Raw genomic sequence first — 8,849 nt, 5'->3', positions numbered from 1 at the left:
AAGGAGAAGAAACCTTTGGGCAGGGCTGCTGCCTCCACTTGCCCTTTCAAATGCCATTTCTTTCTCACAAACTCTTTAATAGTTTCAATATTAGGCCTTAGGCCCATAAACTTCCCAACCAAAGATAAATCCATCAGAGAGATGTTATGATCAATAACCAGATCAGGGACCAAGATTGAAACACAACTGCTACTAGGATTTGAGGAAACTGTAACAAGGAGAAAAGAGGATTTACCATGTGGTTTAACTCCAAAGAGAGAAACCCAAGGTAATTTACCCCCAGCCTCTTTTCCAGCCAAATTCAAATTTGAATTATGAGTTTTCCTGCCAGAGACAAACTCCACCGTTGAGCCCCAAGGCAGGTCCGACTTGAGCTTTGTTACCAGACCCCCCTCCAGAATACACATCCCCCTAGGGAGGGGGCATACCATTTTTAAAAGTCAACTCCTTACCTGGGTCCACCTGAGGCCTTGAATCATGAGAGCTCGCATAATAGCTCTCTGTTATAGCACCCATGATAGTTCCGACAAAGGGTAGAAAACTAGATGTATGTCCTAGATCATTCCTACCATCCCAATCACCTTCAACACCTCGATCCTTCTGTAAACTGCTACCATCGCCACTAGCCTCTACTGCTATCATCGCCAACTCTATGTACTAGATATGTCAGTCAAAATGTTAATCCTATACATGTCAGTAAGTGGGGGGGCAATCCTATTAATCAGTATTCTTACATACCTCCTTCCATGAGTCTTCCATTTATGTCACAACCATCACCCATCGCAACATACCATAATGTTCCCCCTCCTTATTCTCAACATGCATTTACAACAACAATAATCTTCCATCACTCTCCCCACTTCACATTCTCTCCCCCTTTAGAATCAAGGACAAAGAGTATAAAAAAGATACCTTTACGCATCTTCCCCTTAACAACAGTAATATAATTTAAAAAAAGAAGTCTCAATAACCTTTTTGCAGGAAAATGTCCTTATATTTTTCTTTTAGTTCCAAGAGAAAGGAATTCCAGGAAATGATAGTAGATGTCAACACTATGCACTAACAATTGCATTGCAGAAGTAGGTCAATAACACTAATCAAATTATCTGGCATAAGCAAATTCAACTCAACTTTCTCTACATCTTCTAGTAGATGAGTAAAATGACCCATTTTAGTTTTAATAATTTCTTTGACAGACCAGAACTTCTTGACAAAATCCTCTCTTTGTCTCTACACCAAGGATAGTTCCAACTACAATAAATTAATCTTGATCCTTATTGTACCATCTTTATCCCTGAAAATATTGAAATATTCTACAAATCTATGCAACTTAGACTCTAGAGAGTCAATCTTTTCTTTGTGGTTGATTATGGTAGTAGACCACCTAACACAATATTTGTAGACATTAGCAATTGCACCCACACACTTCCTCGTGTCCTTTATACATCTAGCTAATTTATTTTGTGTAGAAATATATTTTTTTCTCATAGCTCTCTTCACTTCATCTTCAAGATTTGGTTGTCCTTCTTCAATGGCTTTCAGGGCTAATTGTTCACTCAATTGTTTAAACAAAACATTCAAGAGAATTTTATTAATACAACTAAGAACAATATTGTTTCAGAGCAAGTAAACAGTGAAATCTTCTTTAATCCTATCTTTGTCATAAGATGGTTGTGAGAACCATACATCTCTGATTTTCTTTATTTCATTAGGTTCCTCAAGCATTTTCAACACTTTAACAACTTCAAAGGGGTCTTCATTAGAAGAATCAGAGGGTTCCTTCTGCATTTCTTCTCTTGTAACAACTATCTCCTTCTACTTCACATCAGCTTCAAGAATCTCAACATCATCAATGCTAATAATCTCAGTCGTTTATCTTCTAATTGACTTCCTCTTCTTTGAAACCGAAGATGGGATCTCAATTGATTTGCTGCTTCTCTTCTTACCAGAGGAGGATCCTTCCAGAGCCACCTATTCAGTAACATTTGATCTAATGAGTTCTTCATAAGTACCAAGCTTATCTTTAGTGAGACCTACTTGAAGCTTAAGAAGCTCATCTACATACATGACACATTATTCAGTGCTAATTTTATATACAAATTTTGTTAACCATAACTTCTGGGGAAACACAACTTTCATGAAACAATGATCAATATCAACCAAGAAAGTAATACTATCCTTATATATATCAACACATGTTTTCAGGATCATAAATCTTGAAATCATATTCTTTTGGAGTTCATAGAAATACACTTTACACGCCCTTTCTTTGTCATTCAGATTATCCAGATATCTTTTGATTTGCTTTCATGCCGGTAAGTTCTCATCCCAAACAACATTATCCTTCATTGGTAATGAATTTAAAGAGTAAAATGTCAGGCATAGAATCAATGATCCAAAGTGAAATGGATAACCATCGTTCTTTATCAACTCAATATTGTTCAACACTTGTTGGCTCGATAGCTCACATAAATCATAGTTCATTCCTCTCTTTGCCATATGATAAGAAACATATACTACAATAGAAGATGTAGAACCTTCCTTGTTCTAAAATTAAATCTTATTGTTGGGATCCAAGAACATCGAGAGGGGGGGGGGGGGGAGTGAATCAGTGTTCCATTAGTTAAAGTATTTTGCACCTTATTAACAAATCCACTTATTAACTGGTATGCATAAAAGAAAGTAACAACAAGTAATATCAATGCAACCACAAGAATCAACACCATAACACAAATATTTATACATTGAAAACCTCAAAGAGGAAAAACCATGGTGGGATTGGTGACCCACAATATCTATCCACTGGTGAACTGAATAAATATTACAAGAGGGGCTTGCACATGCAGGAAGGCACACTGCCTAGAGCACACTGCTCATCACAAAGGAACCTCACTGACTACGGATAATAAATATTGAATTACAAACAAAATATTAACTTTGAATGTGCATCTGACATGTTGGATGAGCTCCGGTTAAAGCATTGTCTGTATCGGTTATACTATAACCTCCCTTACTGGTAACTTACATCGCTCTCCAATCCTCTAGACAAATACCCAAGACCGACTACAGATGTTTACATTCGCAATCTGTCGATCAAGATCTCGCTTCGCATAAAATCACATAGCCTATCACATGTCTATATTTCTGTCTGTCCAAAATGACCTATTCAGACTGACTTATATACCCATTTACAAGTATAAAACAAAAATGCCTTATGTCCGCTTACAATCATATTTCAAAAGATAAGAGACATGTCGGCCTAGACAAAATATGAAGGTAAAACTATATGACCGTTGTCGCTTCCACATTTGCCAGATCAATCTCCTATGTTGGCCTTAGAATACCGGTTCCAAGTTTACTGGTTACATGCTTGTCGGTTCCCTGAATGCAGGTGAAGTGAATATCGGTTACCAGATTGCCAGATCTACCATGAAGTGTGTTGCCATCAATGACAACACCTATAACCCAGATGAGTGTCAATTGCCAACACTTATAGGTAATACCCATATTAACATATCTTACTAGAGGGTTTGTAATGGTGTCAATCTATAGAGCTCTTTGATCTATAGTCACACCTGTCAATGCTTCAACTTCTTTGTTTCTTATTGTCTTCGTCATAGGTATGGTTCCATCCGAACAAAGACCAGTAACAACCTTTAGAGCTTCCTTTGTAATCTAATACAGTTTGTCCAGCCAAATGAAATCATCATGAATTTCGCTCAACACAATCTTGACCAATTCTTCATCAGCTATCATCGAAAATTTGATGAATACTAAGAGGGGGGGGGTGAATTAGTATGCCAAAAATCTCTGCACTTAAACACTTTGCAAGACTAATTGTAAATCGGTAAAACAGTTTAGCAGACAAACCGGTTAACACACATGCAAACCAAATAGCTAATAATGCATTCACCCACAGAAGCAAAAACACCATAACACAAGAGATTTTGACGTGGAAACGCAAATGGGAAAAACCACGGTGAGATGGAACTCACAGGTAACTATCTGCAGAATAGGAACCAGATTGGTTAAGGTCAGACCGGTTAAGGTCTTACAATGTTCTTTACTAGAACAGATCCTATTAGGAATCTCAATCTCTGTTAGGAGATAAGTCTGATTAAAGACTATCTTGCTAGAGGATTTTATATCCATAGATGTGAACCACCTTGTTAGAGGATTTACAAAAGGCTTTTGGGCCTACCCGGTGAAGGGCTACAGACTTGTCAAAGATGTGAGTAATCAACAAGTGTTTGATCTAGCTAATAGCACAGACTGCTCGGTTAGATCCTTGATAGCTCATTCCTAATGCACTCCAGCATTACTTCAGTCTTCTACACATTCATATTCTCTCCAACTCCTCAACCACCTTAAACCCTAGCAACAACATAAACTTTTGCGACAACCACATCAACAACCTAAAACCCTAGACATGATGTCCTTATAAAGGAATCCGATTTCATGTCGGTCCAATAGGATTACATAACAATTTCCTAGGTTTAATGAGCCTGGACATACTTGGTACCATGACACAAAAAGCACCGTTTAGGTGTCGACACCATCAAACAATCGGTGGATGGTAACTCATCACAAAATGTCGGTTGGTAACTCATCACAGAGTATTACCGGTTCATATAAAATGCTGGTTGCCGGTTTGACAAAAATGAAGACTGGTAAAAATGTGTTATGCCGCTTTAATCCCTCTTACCGCTTGGGATCCACGAACCGCTTGGGGTCAACATGCGGCTTCAGACCGGGAAACACATTCTGCAAAACACCAATAGTCTAAAGACTATAATACAACATACCGGTTGGAACAAATACTGGTTGTGCTCTGACTCATACATATAAAGGAGATCTCAATGCAAGTGTGTGTCCATCAATGACAATCACAACATAAACATAAAAAATGCCAACAATCTCCCCCTTTGGCATTGATGGCAACACTTAGGAAAATAAATTTTTGACATCTAAGTGTTTTACAACAAAATCATGCCATTAGCAAAATTGCTCCCCCTAAGCATATACACTATCCCTTTAACAATACAATGTATAACACTTTTGCATATAGAGCATAAACATTGAGATATTCGAAGCATATATCAAAATTTTGATTACCAGATACTTCTCCCAAATAGAATTCTTCTCCCCCTTTGCCAACAATGACAAAGTACAGCTGAACAACCCTGTTTTCATTTGATATTAAAATAATAAAAGTTTATGACAATAAGGAATAATACTTGTCAAAAATAGATTTAAAGTCTTGCAAGAATTGTTTCATCGACAAAGACCAGGACTCAAGTAGGGAGGTGGCTACTTCTTTCTCTGTCTGTATCTGGGAGACCTGTTCTTCCATGGCATCAATTGTGCTCATCTCCTGTGTAACTGTTAAGGCATCTAGGTTTAGATAGCACTTCTGAAGAATTTGCAATCGTGGGAGTAGAACCAGTTGTAGCTCCTGCAAATCTCTAGACCGGGTGCTGATCTCTTGCTCCATTTTTGCTGACTGGATGTGAAACTGGTGAATGGTTTGCCCATAAGTTGTAAAGGAATCATAAGGTGGATTGAATGTGCTCATGTAGGACTGCAAGTCTGTTTGAAGCTTTTGCTTCTGAGCAAGCACATCATCATAGAACAGATGGGGTTGGCAGATCTTGCTGAGTAGAAGATTCCCCTCATCTATAGCATCCCTTATATCCTTCTGTTCTTTTTTCAGTTCAGACCGGAGCTCATTCAACTTCTTCACCAGAGCTATATTAAGAGCTTTTTGATGCTCCTTCTTGACATTTGCCTCTGCTACCTCTTCTAGAATCTGCACCTGATCATCCACTACTGTGTATAGGACCTTTAGTTTGGCCAGTGATGATTCAGTGTTGGGAAGTTAGTACCGGGTATCAAACTGGTAAGAGTGTCCACAGCCACTTGAATTACGTCCTGCTCCTTCTTCCTCTGTATGTTTTCAAGTCGTTCTTGGGCAACTTTGATGCTCTACATTAGCTCCATTTCACTTGCAGATTGGAGGTCGATAGGATTGGTGAGGTCAGCCGGTTTGGCTTGACTACCGGTTGCCTTCAGAGTCTCCATCTGGGTTCTCTTTGCCACTTCTCTCTGCTTATCCTCCTCTGCTTTGTCTTCCTCAGCCTTTTTCTCTTCTACTTCCTTCTTCTTCTCCTATTCCTTATCTTCCTCTTCCTTCTTCTTCCTCTCTACTTCCTTCTATTTCTCCTGTTCCTTATCTTCCTCTTCTTTCTTTTTCTTTTCATCTTCTTGCTTCTTTTTCTCTTCTTCATCCTTCTTCTTCTTCTCCTCTTCATCTTTCTTCTTCTTCTCTTCTTCATCCTTTTTCTTCTTCTCTTCTTCATCCTTTTTCTTCTACTCGGCCTGTTCCTTTGCCACTTCCTGTCTGTCCTCGACTTGCTTATCAACCTGTTCAGCCTGTTGCTCCTGTCCTATTGCCTTAGATGGTGTTTCCTGAGTAACATCTTCTACGTCCAGGGCATCGACATCAAATAGTGTCGACCGGTTCATCAACCAGATTTCCTTCATCATCAAGTACTTCGTCCGGTTTGGATATAACCGGTTCTTTCTCAGCTTGTCGGTTGGCTTCAGCCACTTGATGCATCTTCAGAGCTTCTAGAGCATGAGTGTGTGTATCCTTGAGCACTTCCTTACCCTTCCCTTCCAGTAATAGGAGTCTTCTTCTTCTCATGAAGAAAAGACCTTTGTATTTGTTCATTACATCGAACAGTTCCGAATTTGATACATCAGGAAAATGTTCAGCAAATTTTTTTTCTCTCATTTCCTATTCCTGCTCTATGGCAATGCGCCATTTATTGTCTAAGGACTTATACAAAGAATCCGGTGTTTCAGATCTAATTTATGAAGGCGACCGGTCAATAACACATAAATACTGAATTATTTCCTTTTCAACCGCTTCCTTTTCATCATCATTAAAGTCATCAAAATACTCAATTAAATCATGTAGCAATTTTCTCCTAATATTCTTTATTGTTCTTTGACAATGTGTCAAGGGTTTATAGGAAGAGATATCTATATTTATCGGTGCAGATGATGTTGGTTCATTCTTTGTCTTCTTTCTTGTCTGTCTCGTCTTCTTGGGCTGCTCCTCAGACACAGTTTCCTCTGAGTTCGGTGTATTGCTTTTTGTCTTCCTTTTCCTCTCGAAGACTTTAGCCGGTGCTGCTTCCGGTTTCTTCTTGGCCGGTGACCGTTTGGTCACTTTTAGACTTGCTGTTGTAACCGGTGCAGATGCGGATGGCACTTCTTTTCCCTTCTTCACTGAAGGCTCTTTTCCTTTCTTTGCTAGTGGTTCCTCAACCGGTGTTATCCTCTCTAGGTAGGTGCATGTTCTCTTTGCCTTAGGATCAAGCGGTGAGGCAATAAGGGTAGAGGCATACCCTTCCAGCATATCATACATCACTTCATAGCCCATTGACTCCACTTCTTCCACTCTAGGCTCAACAGCCTCCATTATGCATTGATCCACCTTGATGGTGAAACAGATATCATCTTCATATTTCTTGATGATGTCACCTGATATTCTCATTCTTTGGCTCATTTTCCGTCTGAACTCATCAAAATACTTGTTCAGAACTTTAGGGTAACTGGTTCCCAGTGCTTGCAAACTTTCTTTTATTTGTCTGGTAACCGGTTGGTCCGCCGACCACTGAATGTCTCCCACTCTTGGGAAGTATCCTTGAAAGTAAAAGAACAACCCAACCAATAGTTGTCCAAACTTGAACCTTAGTGCATTATCTTGTTTGATCGACTTCAAATTCAACAGGAGTTGCCTTTGCATACCGGTGCATAGGTCAAATGATGCATCCTCCTTGATCATCCGGTAAGCGGCATTTACCGTTGTAGCAGATACAGAGTTAATTCTGCTGGCTGAGAATGCCCAGTATCCAATCACCATACATGCATACTTCACCAGATCGTCCTTGATGGAATTGACGGTCATACCTCGTGAGTCGCTCACTAAACCGATGAGCTTGGACATTTTAGTTTTGCTTACTGTCCTTAGGGTCAACACATCCCCTGTATTACAGAAACCGATGACAACATGGATTGCTTGTGGTGTTATATCATGCGTTCTTTCCAGGTACATCTTGTCACCATGAACTCTGCTCAGAATGATCCTAATGTGATCATCTGTGAAATCCTCTAGGAAATAAGCAGCATTGTGGAGCTTCTTCTTCTCCAAGATACTATACTTCGGTTTGATCTTTTTATTCTATCCACGGAACAAACCTAGTTGGGAGTGGATAGTAAGAGACCCTAGGTCTTCGAGTTTACAATCAATATAATCTGAAATTCCCTCTTCTACTATAACACCAGCTGGTACTTGAGATAGGGCATTATACTTAGACTTGCATTGAATAAAACTTGCAGACTCGACAGATGCACTAGAACTGGTATGAGATGCGAAAGCCATGATAAAAACTTAAAACTCGAGAAATACCTTCTGAAATACGTGAATTTAGGGCTTTCAGATTCTCCTTCACTTCACACTCTATCGGTTGCAGAATCACCGCTTTGCGTTCTTCACTTGGCTGCTTGCAATTTGAATTTGAATCTCCTTCGCGGTTTCTCAATTTCTCAAAATATCAGCACAAATCACTTTTTCTTCACTCTGATCTTTGGAAAACTTTTCTTCGTTTGAAAACTGATAGTGAGAAATGATTTGAAAAATCATTTTAAGCATATTCCTCACCTACCGCAATTAATGCTCCTCCATTAGGGCGTAAACCCTAATTTGCCTTTCATTGTTTCCGGTCTTCTGCCAACTGACAGGTATCACATGCCGGTTAAGGTCTTTTATCGGTAAATCG

This window comes from Cryptomeria japonica, chromosome 2 (genome assembly GCF_030272615.1).
Source record: "Cryptomeria japonica chromosome 2, Sugi_1.0, whole genome shotgun sequence".
In the NCBI taxonomy this organism is placed as follows: domain Eukaryota; kingdom Viridiplantae; phylum Streptophyta; class Pinopsida; order Cupressales; family Cupressaceae; genus Cryptomeria; species Cryptomeria japonica.
The sequence above is the reverse complement of the archived record's forward strand: the minus strand, read 5'-3'. Positions refer to the sequence as shown.